Raw genomic sequence first — 18119 nt, 5'->3', positions numbered from 1 at the left:
TATGTCTTGCTCCTTCCATGAGTGATCGGGGCAGACACATGTGGATACAGGCAGGCTCAGGATCCCTTTCTGTAAATAACAAATGATTCTATAGTGAAGGGCAAGCATTACTACAAATCTGAGGAAATGGCACACTCCTGCAGTTCAGCAGAACTGTACTTTAAGTCTTCTGTATGTAGGCTTGCCTGTTCCCTTGCTAGAGGTGGTAGGACATGGACATAGATTCCCCTTTTCCAGAGCAAGCTGTACCTTGCAATTTTCCCTTTCCTTTCCCTCTTTTTTTTTTTTTTTTCTCACAGAACAGCAAGCCCGGTAGAACAGGGATGAATGAGGGTGATAATCCCAGGTACTACTACTTCTATCACCATCACCCAGCCAGAACTGGAATACAAATATTGACTGACTCCAGGAAGCATGAGCAGAATCCTTGCACAAGTGGGAAGACTGCACAAGTGGGTAATTAAAGACTGTCCCTTTCCTGCAGCCAGCATGTCTGCAGGGGAGATAAGCTGGGCAGAGAACAGTTAGCAAACACTGGAGGACAAACAAAGCCTTAACAAGGTCAGAAAAAAAAAAAGAAAAAGAAAAAAAAAGAAAAAAAAAAAGAAAAAAGAAAAAAAGCCCAATCCAAGGAGGATAGAAAGCCAACTGTGAAATTTTTCAGAAAGTATCCCATGTGAATATTTGAGAAGCTTATAGGGTAGAGAAATGACCAAGGGGAGGTCACTATATTCTCAGAAGAACACAGAAAAATAGGAAAATTAGGTGCAGCAAAGTCCCTGGTTGCACAGGTTTGATGGTTGCCCTGATCTGGAGGATCCTGCTGCAAGAATGTGAGATAACAGACAGGTTAGAAAGAGATTCTTCTCTTCTCTGAGCTTAACTTGTCTCCAAGCTTAAGTTGGTGGGTTTTGTTCCTTTACCCTTGCAACCCATCTATAGGTTCCATCTTAGTGGTTTTGGATAGCAACAGAACATGCCCCTGACTGGCTCCATCGGAACTGAACATAAAGGTGTGAGCGCACAGCTTAGCCTGTTTGAGAAATGAGGGATGAATGCGGTTTCCTGAAATGCAAAACCACATACCAGTGCAATGATGCAAAATGCAAATTGCATTGCCAATGCAATGATGTTTCCTGAAATGCAAAATCAATACCAGTGGAGTCTAGTCTCTAAAAATACTTCCTATGAATTTTAGATTTTGTGCTAAGAAAAGATTTTGTTTTGTTTGTTTTGAATTAATGTATCTTAAATTCAGTAGAATATGTGATGTTACACCTGGCAAATTGTAGATGGAGGAAAGATGGTGCAGATAGCACAGTGAGAAAAATGTATGGAGACATGTAGGATGCTGCAGGACATTTTCCTATTCTTGGCACACTAGAAGGCTACAACAAATTAAAATAAGTAGCAATTTGGCAAAAAGCAAGATGTTACAAAAAAAATCAACACAGCATTCATAAAGTGAAGGGATGCTTCATAAACCTTGTACAGTTTTACTTAAGAGTCAATGAGATTGCAGACAAAGGTAATCAAATGATCCATGTGTACCTGGATTCTCTGTAAATTGGCAGAACACGAGTATTACAGATTAAATACAGAAAAAAAGTGGGAAAGCAAGAGTAGGAGTGAGTCACTCATCACAGAGAAAGGGCTATCCTACAATCTGTTCAATATTCAGCAATGATCTAGTAAAGAGCGTGTGCTGTGAGTGGACAAAATCTGTTGATGGCCCTAAATTATTCAAGACAGTAACAATGAAAGCTGATTGTTAAGACTGGCAGAGGATTTTGCATTTGGGTTGCACGGTTGGACAACAGAAGAGAAGAAACAGAATGTAATAGTCACAGGAATAAATAATTTTCACTTTACCTACACGTACTTGATGGGCTTTAAATGACCTGTTTTCAGTAGGAAAAACCTATCAAATGCTACAAAGAATTCTCTGGAAATATCAGCTCCCCGTACCTCAATGGATCTGAAAATAAACGAAGAATTAAGTAGAGTAGTCTATACTCATTCATTTAAATGTCTTGACTTCCTGACTCTTACAAATTGTAGCAATAATTGTGTTAAAGAACAGGAAATGTTCTATGTGGCRTGAAGCACTTTAATCTACATTTGTCAGCAATTGTCCTGTGGTAGTGTTTGAGGATGTTTAGAATACTTTTCTTTGCAAGACAGCAGATACTGTGACAGTACTGAGATATCATCTGGCAGTCTTTAGTTTCTAGTGCATTCTAATGTAATTGTTTATACTGTCCCATGCTGAGAAACTTGTTAGGTACTATCAAAAACATAGAAGTTTTTGTCAAAACGTAACAACTGGACATAAAGTTGGATAGCCATCATTCGTCYATAGCCACAAATATATTTAGTTAGTTCTACTGTAATCAGTGGTAGTTAGGCATCTAAATGCTTTGTGAATTTAATCATCTGTAGCTGGCTTCTTATTGCCAAACTAAATGTCTAGTGTAGATGTCTATCCAGCTAAACATGGATAGAACACATAAAATTTGCATTAAATTTTATATAATTATGTTTGGATGCTCTTGACATTCTCATGCTAATTAACATACTGACATATTCAAGGCTTACACGCTCTGATGCAAATTCATATTTCATTTATAAAGACAAGATTTGAGTGAGCCCTGGACTTTGATGTGCTAACTAATGCATAACTGTCTAGAGCATCCCAACATCATCAGAATACAACCTGAAAGGAAGGTTATGTTCTATCAGTCGTCATCCTTGGGCTTAGAGGACAAAGTTGATGTTTGATGTAATCAGCAACTCACTAACACTTGAAAGTGCTCCACAGCTCTGCTCACCAGTGAAGCTGACATTGCTTGATAGAGATGACATATGCTTACAAAGTTAGAATATTAGAAAAAAAAGCCAATATCTGCCAAAACCCTTAGCAGATCTTCTAATTGGCTAAACAGAAAGAGAACAAAAGGGAACTGTATTTTCAGACAAATATGGATTTTTGTGATAACAACTGTGCTTATTCAGCTGAGTGAAATCATAAATTAAATCATATCCACCATAAATTGAGATAATTTAGTCTCTTTTTATTCCAAATGGGGATGGTATTTTATGCAACCAAAATACTGTTTTTTAATTTCTAATTTGCATACATTAAAAATATTTCATATCAGTGTTTTGCAGCAAATTCAAATTACTTGATTACTTGATGAAGCCAGACAATCAATTGCATTTCCCAATTTATCAGATCTTCTTGCAAAAGTTTTATTACAGGAGTTAACAGTCATAACTCTCTATTGTAGGCTAAACTTTATGACATCTTTCATGGTGCGTTATTTAACTGATTCAGAAGAAAAAGCATGTTTTCATTCTGGAAATCCCACAAAAGAGAGTGGGATCCCAAACTACTCCACACAACAAAGGACTGACATGAAGTGTAGTTTAATAACTTTTTTTATAWTTGATTCCAAGTGTAACATTTCAGATCCATTCAAGAAAACTGAGTATTTCATGTTGAACTAATCCAAAATTAAAGACTTGGAAGACTCCTGATAGGAAATTTGTTTTTATATTTTCAATCAGGAAATATTTCTTACGAACAATGCCACACCCCTCTAGTATGTTCATAGAATCATAGAATCATAAAATCATAGAATGCTTAAGGTTGGAAGGGACCTCAGAGGTCATCTAGTCCAACCACCCTGCTCACGCAGGGTCACCCAGAGCACGTGGCACAGGGCTGCGTCCAAGTGGGTTTTAAAGATCTCCAAAGAAGGAGACTCCACAACCTCTCTGGGCAGCCTTTTCCAGGGCTCTGTCACCCTCACTGTCAAGAAGTGTTTCCTTAAGTTCCTGTGGAACTTTTGGTGCTTCAGTTTGTGGCCTCTAGTCCTGTCGGTGGCCACCACTGAAACAAAGGCCAGTTCCCTCCTCCTCACTCCCTCCCTTGAGGTATTTATACACACCGATCAGGTCCCCTTTCTCAGGCTGAACAGGCCCAGCTCTCTCAGCCTTTGCTCATAGGGCAGATGTTCCAGSCCCTTGATCATCTTCATAGCCCTGCGCTGGACTCTCTACAGCAGCTCCACATTGTTGCATAGGTTGTACTGAACCTGCTYTCACTGTACACCTGTGGATCGTCATTCTGCTCTTGAAGGCGAAGAAGATGAAGACACAAATGAATGAAGCTGATTACCTCCCTCAAAAATAAAGCTGAAATGAATAATGCAAAGGAAATGCACAGAATCTTGATTTTTTTTGTATTAACTGATTTGAACATAGCCTGCAACAAACTGCCATTTTATCAGTTAATGAATAGCTGAAGTAAACATTTGATGATAGTGCCAAATCATAATGATTTAGTTGAGCGGATCTGACAGCAAACTTGTCAGAAGTGTCAGAAATGGCAACTGAAAAAAATTGTTTTGGTGGGATTCATTAATCAATGAAGACCACAAGGTAACAGGAAACAGGAGGAAACTGGGGAATTTCTGGAATTTAAAAATTTCAAAAGTGGAGGGGGATTAGAAAACAAAACAAAGCAAAGGTTGGGAGTTATTAGCAAATGAACAAATATATGAAGGCAAATAAAAGTCATGATTTTCTRTTTAATCTATCAAAAGAAGAAGAATTTGAAAACCAAGGGAAATAGGAATAACAGAAAGAAACTTCCAGATTCCTGGTTACTGTAAGAAACAGATGAATGCCAGAGCAGGTGCAGAGCAAGAAATTCTACCGATGCATGTGAATGGGATATTCCTCTTTTAGGAAGATAATCTTAGATCATCTATATTGAATCACGTTCTCAATTTAATGAAGTAGTCAGTAGCTACAGCTTGGTGATGAGCTGCTAAAAGGTTGGTAGATGAGTTGACCTTATCTTATAGTTCTGTGCATACACCTGGATTTGACTACTGCCTGATATAAACGATCAAGGTAGCACTGTCTGCAATATTTCCCTTTCTTTCCAATAGCTGTATCTTCCCACCCTACTGCTAAAACATACTTTTTCCTGCTTCACATGCGGAGAGAGATGAAAAACGTGGATGAGGAAAACACAACATAGCTGAGAAGCAACATGCACTAGTGTGGAGCTGGATGCAATCACCTGGAGACCATGACCAGGTGGGGCCTCCTCAGTTGGGTATTGCTTCTGCAATCTTCCCCATGTGGAAGTTCACCCTCACTTCAGGTTAACAACTCTGCTCTTTCAACTGAAGGAAAGATTCATCTAGAAGAAGGTGAGGCTTACTAGCCAGTGGCATATATATGAACAGTTTCAAAAAATAAATGGTTTGAAAGATAATCAGAAATGGGCTTACGACTCTTTTTGAGCACCTACATATTATTAACTAACAGAGGGAAGGGGAAAATCCATTGTTTGCAACAAACAATTAGATCAATTACAGTGAAGACAAATGGAAGGTGAAGAGACTGAAAGAGATTTACAACAGCGATACTTTATTTATTTTTTCCCCCCCAGATAAGACACCGCACCAGAAGAAAACAAGAAGTTGCAAAATCGGTCAAGCTTATTTTTATTTGGATCATATCTTCGCTTGAAATGAGAGAGAAATAATTCTGATCTCACCCAGGTTTTCTAATGGCATAAATTCTCTGACCTCAGTCATACAGTGTCTAGATTTATCATAAATTCCTATTCTGCATTTATAGGAACTGCAGAGTKACATTTAGAGGCTAAACTACAAGTGCATTTAGAAAAGCTGGCCCTAAACCAAGATGAGAAAGCTTGCCACTTTACCACTTGGTAAATTAGGAAAAGCACAGTATGCTCTTCCCATTCAATTGATGAAGAATTCATTCATAAATATGTTCCTAAACTTCACTGGCAAATCAGATTACAAGGGGTTTGTTGAGAATGTGCAAATATAAATGATTTATTAAGACCTGAATTCAGTTATGTCACTCCACTGCTGCTTTGGCCACAGCTTCCTACACTGGATATTATCTATATGAAATAAGAGAGACAGATCCCTGGAGTTTCCAGGACCATCATAATAGCTTAATAACAGTAGCTGCAATGCTCTATTACGACTGCCAAAGGGAAAAGATCTTCCAGAAAGATGTATATACCCTCAGCTAAAATCAGCACAAAGCTAGGTCAAAATAACATCATCTATTGACAGAGCTCAACAATTCTTCATAAGTTTTGGTCAGTCAGTATCCTATCTTTAATTGAATTTTTAAAAATAGCAGTTTTCTAGAAAGATGGGGAGGTGAAGAGGGAATAGATGACTTGCAATTATTTCTCAGCATATCACTTTACTTTGGCAAGTGACCTATTCACAGAAAACCCAAAATGAATTCTGTTATAATTCAATAGCAAGTGGAATAATTGCTTCTTTCTACAGTTTCATAGAARTAATCCAGATCACAATGTTAGAAGAGACAGGTATTCAAATAGGAATTCTAAAAACCAGTCTGGAATTTCAGAGAAACTTTGAATAAAGAGAGGGACAAAAGCTTTTGGCAAACATTTTGAGAATCCTCTATCAAGGAATGATTCAGTACAATCATTCAACAAGATCTGTAGTTCTGACATTTTGCTTTTATACCTTTACATGTGTAGATAGGATATTTGCTCACGTTGGAGAAATTTTCATCCACAAAGACATCTGCTTATTAGCTCCAAACTAGTTTGCCTGTATTGTTAAATGGGATGTAATATGCTATGCTAGAAACCATCAAAGAGCTGTTAATAACTGTCAATAAATTTGTGCTTACAGAGATTGACCCAGCTGAATTAAATTGTTTTGATCATACTTTTGCCCCTRTACACTCAGAGTACACATATACAGGTCACTTTTAAAAGAGCCTTTCCTTTTTTCAGTCATAGAGCAGGAATTACAATAATCCTTACTCACACAACACAGACCTCTAAAGTGCTACAGAACATCCTATTTTTTTACTGAGACAATGAAAATTAAGTAAACAATATGAGGAATTTAAACGGATCATTGATATTCTTGCTGCTAACTGAATTCCCTCTCAAACTGTCCCTGACCTTCATGGGAAGAGCTGGCATAGAAGGGTAAGAAAGTAATCCTGTCATGGGCACGATCCTGTCATGGGCAACCAATGTGATGGGTACCATCACATTCATGACTTCCAGTTTCATATTACCAACCATAAATACCGACGAACTCAAAAGGCTGCATGTATTTTTATTAAAATGAAATAAACATCAGATTCTCTTGATTGATAAACACCGAAGTATTGGAGTTGTCTGAGTTATTCACTTCTCTTTAGATAAGGAAGTTAAAATCTAATACAATATGAACATTTTCTAGATAGTGTGAAGAACACCTCAGCCCTCAGCTTCTGTATAGTATATCTTAAATGAAAGATAAGAACTTCACTAGGCACATATTTTCCAAAGAAATCATCAAGCAAAGTAATTCAAAATCAGAACAGAGAGTAACTGGCCTCAGAAAAACAAGTATTCTGTTGGGATATTTGTCATAGAGAAGAAAACAGTCGCAGAAATATGAATTATCAACATCTTTAAAAAAAGATGCTATTACACTGCAAATGCTTTCTAGGAACTCAAGCTATGTCTGATAGTAAAAGCATCCTTCACTTACTTTCTGTGAGGTTAAACTTTCAGTCTAATAGTCTGATTTTCTGGGTTTGCCAAAACATAGATATTGGACTACGTTATGTTAATAATGGTATGTAGAAATAGTGGAAGAAAGAAATAGTAGAAATAATTCAATGCTTTGCCCTCCAAATCTAAAATCTTTGTCCCCTTAGATGAAAAAAATCAATAGCATTGAGAACATGTTTTACAGCATTTACAGTTCATGCTGCTTTCTCTGACATCTGATGTAAGTGGATGACTTCAAGAGAGTTAATGCAACAGAAGTAAAATGAGACTATGTCCATAATCTCATTCGGAATAACTTTAGCCAGACTACACTTAACACAACTGTAAAGTTTAAGCCACATCTAGAAACTCAGTAAGGACTTAATGGCTCTCTCCCAAACTCTCATCAGTCACATAAGACGTTTTCCGATGCCTTTGATAGGTTGAGCTGTGAACACTTTCAATCGCTATCAAGTCAAGCTATCAAATGCTATTATAAAATCTCTATAAGGGAGATCTCCTGGGCTAACACTGTAGGTGAGGGTACTTCACCTCACTTCCCTAGCAATTCTTTCATTCAGAATGAATATTAAGAATGTTTAYTCAGTGTTTCATAAGACTAAACTGAAAAAACACATTTCACAAACTGGCCATACAGGTCAAGGAATATACTCAAAAGAAATAGGAAATTTGCTCTGGGTTTCAGTATATCTATGACTGTTTCTACGCCCATAAAATCTAGTCTTAAAAATGTAATCTCAACATGTTAGTTCCCTAAGACTGAGGGATTCCTAAGGCTTTGAGTTCACATGACTGAGCTTGCAGAACTGATGCAGCTGCCAGCAGTAGATGCAGGACCCCTAGATGCTGCTTTGGAAGTGTTTTCCAAGCTTAGCAGGAACAGAGATGCAGCTCTCCCACAAGTCTTCAGCACTGAGTTTTCCTGATCTGTTATCTCTTCACTCATGAAAAATGCTCTCAACTTTCTGCCTCCAGGAAATGATTTACAACAGGCATCTGTTTTGGAAATAGAAGTGTTTGGTGAGAACCTGGATCTAAGAAATCAACAGCAGCAAAATGGACAGTACAGCTCAGCCAGGATTTCATCTCTGTGACCATGAGTGAAAAGCACTGTGTGCTTGAAAGAATTAAAGATATTTTGAGACTTGTTTTAAAGAGTCTTAATAAAGAGTGAAGAGTGGGAAAGTAGAAAGGGTAAGCACTTATTAACGGGGCATGGCACCCACTTCACACACATGCCGCACCATGGTCAATCCTGGCTATTTCTATTTCCCACTCTGACTTTTCATTTTCTTTCCATCTTTGAGATTTGCACTCTCTGTTAATGCCTTTGGCTCTGAACCTTTCCCTAATGCAGCAGCCATCACTCCATCCATCTCATCAATATTAATTTCCTTCATCTTATTCTTCTGTAGCTGGTTCAATAGAGCCATTAACATTTTCACTGGAGTTGACCCAAATGGCCTTAATTAAGAAGCATTGGCATGCTGGCAAGTTCTCTGCAGATATTAAACAGACCAGATACCTGTCAGGGATGATATAACACCACCTCTTCTGTAATGGACACCAGGATTTGAAAAACTACCCATTCACTCCCCTAGGTTACTTATGTATTAGAAACAGTGGAATGGATTTTGGATGATTAGATTAAGGCCTTAGAACCCCCTTACAACACACAGAGTGGGGAAGAAAAGAGTGAAGCCTTTAGGTTTTCTATCTTTGCAAAGAACATGTGCCATTCTAAGGGCTGTAGGGAAGATTTTGGCTAAAATGGGCAGAATAGGAATTAAAGGAAATAAGAGAGATGATTTGAAAGGCTTTTAACTATGGCTGAACTGCAACATTTGAACAGAAAGTCTATTTTTTCCCTTTAATGTTGACTGAGACTCTCCCTTGACTGTAGGTTCAATGTTCAATAAAAAAAAAGTGTCAAACTTTGAACTTTTCTAAGTGTTTTTCTTTTTTTTTCTTATTTTGAAAAATAAAAATAGTTTTGAAATACTACAGCATATGAACATTATGAACATTACATATGAACATATGAACATTAAGGCCTAATATGCTGTTTCATTCAGAATTAATAAAAAGGAAAGATGATAATGAAACAAATTTAACATAACTTGACTCCCTCTTTTATTGAGATATGGATATGTCTGAAAAATTTTAGTATTCTGCATAGCCTTTTTGTTATTAGATCACAGCTATAACGATGTACAACACCAGATGGGACATCTCTCAGAGACACAGGATATGATTTATGTTCCTTTTCATAGTTTATTTTTCAGACTTAAAATAGGCTGAGATAGACATCTGTTTGATAACACATTGTGCACTGAAAGTTAAAGARCTTCCCTATAAATCTAATTCTTACCAGCCATTGAGGAGGGAGGAGGAAGGTTTAATTCTAGTATTGTTGATATTGTTAACAAGTTATAGAAATACCAGTCTCAACCAGATAAGCAGCTCCTTATCAGTGTAATTATTCAATAATTTCATGGTCATTGGAGCAAACCCTGTGAAGTATGCAGCAACTCATTTTTATGCCACTGAAGATAGCTACAGACAATGATGATGGATTGAGAGATGGTCCAAACCTTATGCATCTCTCTGCAAGAAAATTAGCAAATGTATGTGTTTTACATTTGGTGGAAATGACTGTTAGAAAAACAATTCATGCTATATAAGAGATTCAAAGAACAAAAAAGAATTATATTAGAATAAAGTCATAAATAAAACCATTAACATTCTGGAGATAGAGACTCTTCTCCTTTTGAAAAAAAAAAAAAAAAAGTAAGCAATTAACATAATGCATGATCTGTCAAAACTCTCCTGCTGCTATGTTGCATCAGGACTCTCTTCTCTTAGATTTGTGCTTAGTGATATCCTATCTTCCTGTTCAGTGACTCTACTTTAGCTTCCTGAGAGCTTCTGGTCCTGTATACATGTTAAGCGCAGTCATAGTCTTTCTGGACAGATTTTAAAGTATACARTTCTGAACAATGTGACGATTAAGAACTGAGTCATGAGACAGCATTTGTATTCCACAGCAAAAATCTGTCATGAACATGTTAGAGTCTAAAGAAGTTTGAACTAGGAACAATATGACCTGTCATGTTGMCATAATAATGCTCTCATATATTACTACTCTTTCTACTAAAAGTAACACTGCTTCTTGGGCCAGACTGCACTGTCTTCACTTATGTTGGTCAATGCCTTGACAGAATTACAGAAAGGTTGAAGTTGGAAGGAACCTTTGGAGATCATCTCTGTGTTTGGCTTGCTCCAGTAGCTCTATGTTCCTTTAACACAGGCAAGTGCAGAGTCCTGCACCTAGGGAAGGACTGGCACCTGGAAACAGTACAGGCTAGGAGTACTGTACATTGCAGTGATAGATAGCAGTGATGGGGATTGCAATGACGGATAGCAGCTCGGCAGAGAAGAACTTAGTGGTCCTGGTGGACAAGAAGTTGATTATGAGCCAGCAGTGCACCCTTGTGGCCAAGAAGGCCAACGGGATCCTGGCTGCATCAGGAGGAGTGTGGCCAGCGGGTGGAGGGAGGGGATCCTGCCCCTCTCCTCAGCTCTGGTGAGGCCGBACSTKGAGTATTGGGGGCAGTTCTGGGCTCCCCAGTACAAGAGAGATGTGGAGCTTCTAGAGAGGGTTCAGTGTAGAGTTATAAAAAAGATCAGGGAACTGTCCTCTGAGAAGATGCTGACAGAGCTGGGTCTGTTCAGCCTAAAGAAGAGAAGATTGAGAAGCAATCTTATTAATGTGTATCTGAAGTATCCRAAAGGAGGTCAAGAGGATGGGGCCATATCCTTTACAGTGGTGGTCARTGATAGGACAAGAGGCAACAGTCACAAACTGAAATACATGAACGCTTGCCTGAGTTTGAGGAAAAACTTGTCTGTGAGGGTGACAGAGAGAGACAACAGATTGCTCAGAGAGATTGTGGAGTATCCTTCTCTGTAGACATTCAAAACATGCCTAGATGAGTTTCTGTGCAACTCGTCAAGTGGTCTAGGTGACCCTGCCTGTGCAGAGTGGTTGCACTATCTGATCTCCCAACATCTCCTTCAAGCTGTCTGTAGAAGGCCAACACTGCTGGAGAGATTTCAGTGTGCAGGCACATCCTGCACAATCGGCTGGAGCACACTCAGCCACAGGATGGAGGGGATGAGTGGTCTGGCCCAGGGAGGGACTGTGAAGCTTTCAGTACATCAGGCTGCCTTGTGTTACAGGGCTTGAACCCTGGAGGCGCCACAGCCTCCGGGCTGTAACCCTTGGCTGCTATAATAGTCTATGCACTGGAGGCATGTCACAGAGGTTGAAAAAGGTGCTTCAGTTTTCTGAGGTGCAGAAAAGTCTCCAGCACCTGACCAGATCTGTGGCAAGCAAGTTGTCTTGCATCCCGGCAAGCAATGCCTCCGAGGCTCAAAGCTGCCCAGTGAGACACTTAATTGAGGGAGAACATGGGCAGGCAGCGGGACATCTTGGGAGACACCTAGCAAAACACAAGGAGGATAAGAGATTGCACAACTCGAGCACCAGAGGAAAGTGCAATTATGCTGACTGCCTTTAGTGCTCTGATTCTGGTACAGTGGTGTTTTCCTCATGAATTCCATGGCAGTAGTAGGGAAAAGATGTAGCTGCAGTACCTCGACTAACTGCAACGAAACACAGTCTGCTGTAACTGCTCCTTCAGGCACTGTCTCCCCAGCTGGCCTGTGAGCTCTGCATGTGCCTTGAAGTTTCTTTTCCAACAGCAATTAATCCTGTGATAAAAAGCAGTCTTTTAATAACATTTTTTTTTTCTTTTCACTCTGCTGCCTTTAGAGCAAGGCTATAAATCATATTAAATGCTTTCCATTATGTAAATTGGCTCCTTTGCAGAAGATTTTTCACTCAGCATAAACAAAGCAATTACCCTCTTTGATGATTGCCTCAAATTGCTATTTCTTTTACCCTTTCCAAAGGGAGGACTTTTCACTTTTGTCATTGTTTCACTTGTGTTATGTATCAAGTGAGAATGTCCTGCAAACGCTTTGCCAACAGCACATTCCTGAAGAACTTGTCTTGACCTGCTGTCTCTTTAGCCTTCCTTCTAACACATGTTCTTTCTGCCAGTTCACTCAATCTTCTTTTCTGCTCTTGCATTCACTTCATTTTTGGGGATACTCTTCCTTGAAGTAGCCTTCTTTCTTTCCTTCTTTCCTTCTTTCCTTCCTTCTTTCCTTCTTTCTCTCTCTCTCTCTCTCTCTTTTTTCTTAACATATTTTCTGCTTTTTTTATACAGTGCATTGTAAAGGTGTCATCTTCCACCGTATCTGAAAGAAACTTCTCAAGCAGTTCATTTTATGCCAACCATTCGTAATTTTGCCAAGGCTTCTTAGATTTCTATACCGCTCATCCAAGACACGTCTATGATGAGGTCATGTATTAGAACACTTCTGACTCCTTGTTGCACTGTTTCTTCCTTTATACAGAGTTAGAACAACTGAGAGCAATGAAGTTTTAAATCAAAATATACAAGAGAGTGTGGATGAATGAAACAAGGACAATGGAAGATTGCTCATAGCAAATATCTATGGTTTGCTCTAACATGACTCAGGAACACACATGTTCTTAACAACAAAAATAATCTAGGTTTTAAAATTATACTATATTTAGCAATTCAGGTTCACCTTGTTGTCTGCCAAAGAAAGAATTCTAGAAGATATCTTTTAGAGAACAATAGAGGAGCTGCAAAAATGCAGCAGAGCTCAAATTTTTCTATGGTTCTTAAGACAATATCAGAGACAAAGAGACAAAGATGAACATTCTCAATGATGAGTTTATTTTATCTGCTTAATGATCTAATTAATTATTGAGAATTAAAATWAGATTTATGTGTCATTTTTATATATTTCAAATGTAAGATAAAGAATAGCTGGCTTTGAGCTTCTACGATGATTGCTGAGCTTAAGCAATAGTACAGTTTAGAAAGTCAAAAATACTCTTTTGTTAAAAGGTAAATTTTGTTGCTGTTAAAGTGGAATAGGTCTTCATTGCTATGACTAGTTTAGACTGAGAAATCTATGATGACAGTTTGCTGCTTTTGTATCATTTATTAATTTTTTTCCTGTGGTGCTCCTGTAATAACAGAGACACACAGCATCAGTCATCGACAAATCACTCTTTCAGTTAGAAGTATTTTTCAGTTAGAAGTATTTTTCATTCCCATAGGTGCTGCTAGAAACTCACTATGGGTTTCATCTCTGTAGTTGTCATCCTTTTTGTCCTTTTGTCAGAGTGTTCAGACATCAAAGTCATGTAATTCTTCTGCAGCTACAGTGCTTGCCTCAAACTAATCTGCAGCGCTGTAAATTCCTCAATATTTTTGAAGCTAAAGTAACAAACCATGTCATTTTTTCTCTTGGTCAGCAGCATCTACAGCATATATTTAGTTGATACAGATGCCACTGCTTTTTTTTCTAAAGAACAAGCTTTATAGTCTTTGTAGGAAGCTTAAGTGTTTCCTGTCTCAGATGAATTGACCRCACAGAATTTATCCCAATGATTTTTTGCTACTATAATTAATCTTATTATTTTTATTATTATTATTATATATGTTATTTCCCAGCTAATTAAATAACACCCCAATGCCTGCAGAGAATGTTCATTTCGTCAGTCCAAATCATAGCTCTGGCTAAAAGCTTTGGTATCTCTGTAGAACTAGAGCTCTGATGAACAAGGTTGGGTTCAGTTCTGTATAATGGCTCCTAAAACCTCAACTGGCTTCTAAACCAACTGAACACCTCTAAGAGACTCCTTTTTTTTTTTTTTTTTTTTTTTTTTTTTTCTGTGATGTCCCATCACCGCTATATTATATGGCTTCAGGCAAAAGATATCTTTTTATCTTACACTGTGGACAATTTGTTGTGGTCATGTGTCACTGATGAACAACTGTCATTTCCTGGTCTAGGGTCATGGAATGTGGGATAAATTGGCTAAGGAGAAAAATTGATCTGGTAGAAGATAAAAAGAAGATTTTTGTGTACTGGGAAAAGCAAATTACTGGTATGCTTCAAGTAATTAGGATGAAGCTCAGATTTTTTTCACACAGATTATCCCAGTTGTGTGCACTTTCTTTACCTTTTCTGTTCTGGGACCTTTTTTTTGAAGCTGTATTCTCACTTGATTTCTTTGCTTGCAAACATAGTCAGTGTTGTAAGCAGTGCAGCAATACCTTTTGAGGGATATTTGACATGATGAGATGCCCAGGTGACACAGGAGAGAAGAGATCCTCTTCTTCTCTTTACCACAGAAGGTAAAACTTTTCAATAAAAGTAATAGAGAGTTGTCTACTACATCTCATTTCTGAATTGTTGCTGTGAGAGGTAAGCAGCAACCTTCAGCCAGATGCCCCAGACCTTAAACTCTCTGGCAGTTGCAGTCAAAGAGTCTGGGAAGAAATATACCTAAAATCTTGTATTCTGCATCGAAATGTGAAATTTATCTGTCTGCTTGCAGTAAAGCTARAGATATTAACCACAAGTGCTGACTGGTTCCAATATAATTGTCTTTATTGATGTTTTATTGATGCTTTGCCTGTAAGGATTTTGTATAATGTGTTTTCTCAGGAGAGTCTAGACCTATGAAGAGGAGGAAGAAAGGAAAAATTTATGGCTTTTAATCATCTCAGGATCCCCAGCTGACAGGCTAACAAATCATCTTCTGTAGGAGGGAGTGTTTACTACCTTACAGCCCCAGAATATGCCTCATGACCGAAAATGTGTGAAGTGTTTGTTTAAGTGTTTAATACCAATGACAGTTCTTTCCTTCCCCATTACAGAAGTCCTAGTGTATCCTTTATTTTATTTGAACATACTGCAGGCAAATCATCCTTGTTTGCCTCCACAGCAACCATTTATAGCTTTCCTCCCCTGTCCTTAGAGGAATAAACTGTCCTTTCCTTTGGGCCTCCCAAAAGCACACTGCCAACGTCGGAGCAATTTCAACACTGTGTTCACCAGTTACCAGACACTCCTGATTCATTACGATTGTGGCAGCTATTACAAGCTGTTCCTGCTGCTTGCAAGATATGTATGTAGAAGAGAGGAACTTGTCTAAAATAAAGCACTGCCAGGATTCACTGAACAGGACCTAATTATGTGGTGATTGTACTGAGCAATGTTGCTGGACATCAGAGATATTATCTATCTTCCTAAAAGTGTTGCTATTTTTTACAGGAAAATGTACTCAGCTACACAGGTCATGTAATCCCCTTCATATGCTGTGAAGGAGGCTCTCCAAAGCGAATCCTAAGGACAAGCAAAGAGTCATCACTCCTATGGGCTTAATTGTGTTTTCATCTTAATGACCTGAGAGAAGAGCATAGCCAGCCCATATGCAGCAGGTGAGAATGTAGTTTAAAAAAACATGAGCAGTAAAAAGAAGGGAGATGTATAGCTCTGGGACTTGCTCTGACAGTCCCAGGGTGCAGTAAAAGAAATCTGTAACATGCCACAGAACCAACATCCTTCTGGAACCAGGTTCTCAAAACATTAGCGCATCTGTGACTTTATTTCTCATGCTTGAATTACAAACCTCGGATATTGCTAAAGTTATAGTTTCCAACAATGATTCCTAGTGTCAATGTAAGTCATATCTGCTAGAGCAAAATTTGTGTTAGAAAAATATGGGAAATGGAAATATTACTCCTTTATTTTAACCATTTGGCATACACTATACAGTTCAGCCAGAATAATTTCCAGGTGACTGAAATTTCATCCTAGATGAAGCCTCTGGTAGAAGACAGGAAGCATAGCTATTCCATGAAAATATTTAGACATTCCAGATCTATTAAACTGTACAAGTATTTAAACCTCTGTCATTACTATGAGTGATTTGTGACTATTCTGAGAAATAAAAGCAGTGATTTAATTTTTATTTATTTTCATAATGATATTTATCACAACTTCTTGATATTTGGGAAGACCTTAACGAAGTCTTACCTAATTTTATGAATCACTGTGGAGCTATAATTATATTTCAGACATTCGAAGTCTGTTAGTCATTATTCATCTGCCTAGAACTCCGGTCAACAGCTCTAGGAGGCAGAGAAGGGAAAAAAAAAATTGTTGAAATATGTTCAGATTAAGCATTTGTTCATGCTTAAAGAAATTAAAAGTATTTGTACGCCATGCAATGAATCTCAAAATGTTTCACAACAGGAGTAAATTTGCTACCATTTTTACTTGCGGTGATTCAGCCATCAAATAATAAAATAGATATTTTATGATTAAAAAACTGCCATTTACAAATTTGATTTTGAAATCTGATGTCAAGACAGTCTTGATAAAGACAGCTTGGCCATTTTGCATTTAAAGTAGGGGACAATAAGAGGAGATCAGGATCTCTGGGATATCTGATTCAGTGATTACATAATTTATTGAGAACAGTATAGTTTCAGTAAAGTTTAGGGAAAAGATACAGATCAAGTCCAGAAAAGATGGATGGTTCATAGCATAACATTGCATCAAAAGATTGTGATATTAATTATATCCTCTCCAGCTGCTCAACCTCACTGAATCTAATTGATACTATATATAACAAGGAAATGTCTAATAACTAAATACAATTTATATTCTTCCTTTCATTYTCATTCCCAAATGGAGGACAAGAAAAATGGTAATAAAATCCCACCAAAAGTCAAAGAGAAAAATGCAGTTTCTAGTCTGATGTCCTAAATATTTTAATTTCTTTTCTAAATTAAATCTTTCCATTAAATTCAAATGCATCAAATGACACTCATGAAGGAAAAGTTGCAAATGAAAGATGATGATAAATATCATGACAGTCAAAAAAAATATGGGATAGGTCAAAAAGTCATTAGTTTCTTCTGGCAAATCCTTTTGGAGCAGGGAGTAACTGTAGCTATCTTTGTGGAAACTTAGATGAGATTAATTTCTGGTAGGGGAAATCAATAGATGACCAATGGTTATATAAAATGTAACAGCACACATAAATATGGAGTTCAAAATGAATATTTTGGACCTAACTTGAACTTTGAACCTAACTTTGAATGCCTTACTTGAGAGGGATACAGTTCAACATAAAAGCTATCATCAGGCCTATGCTTCTTTTTGAGTTCACAGAAAAAAAAAACAAATTTTATTGAATGACCCTTAAATTCTTTTGCCTAAAAATTGGGTTTTGAAGTGTCATCTGCTTATTGAGGTCATTCTGTTAGTCGAGGATGTTCTGAATAGGTCGAGTTAGATCTTCACCACACCCTTAAAATAGAGATCAGTAGGCCTGTATTTTTGTGCTAGTCCTCATCGGTTTAGCAAATAATTGCTTCAGCCTTTTTATGTAGTATATTGTTCATTCAGCAAGGTTTTAGATTTTAGATGTGAGAAAGTAACCTTCCTTCCTTCCTTCCTTCCTTCCTTCCTTCCTTCCTTCCTTCCTTCCTTCCTTCCTTCCTTCCTTCCTTCCTTCCTTCCTTCCTTCCTTCCT

The sequence above is a fragment of the Nothoprocta perdicaria genome, unplaced genomic scaffold (genome assembly GCF_003342845.1).
Source record: "Nothoprocta perdicaria isolate Ctin4 unplaced genomic scaffold, notPer1 scaffold_158, whole genome shotgun sequence".
Lineage (NCBI taxonomy): Eukaryota > Metazoa > Chordata > Aves > Tinamiformes > Tinamidae > Nothoprocta > Nothoprocta perdicaria.
This window is presented reverse-complemented; position numbering follows the sequence as displayed.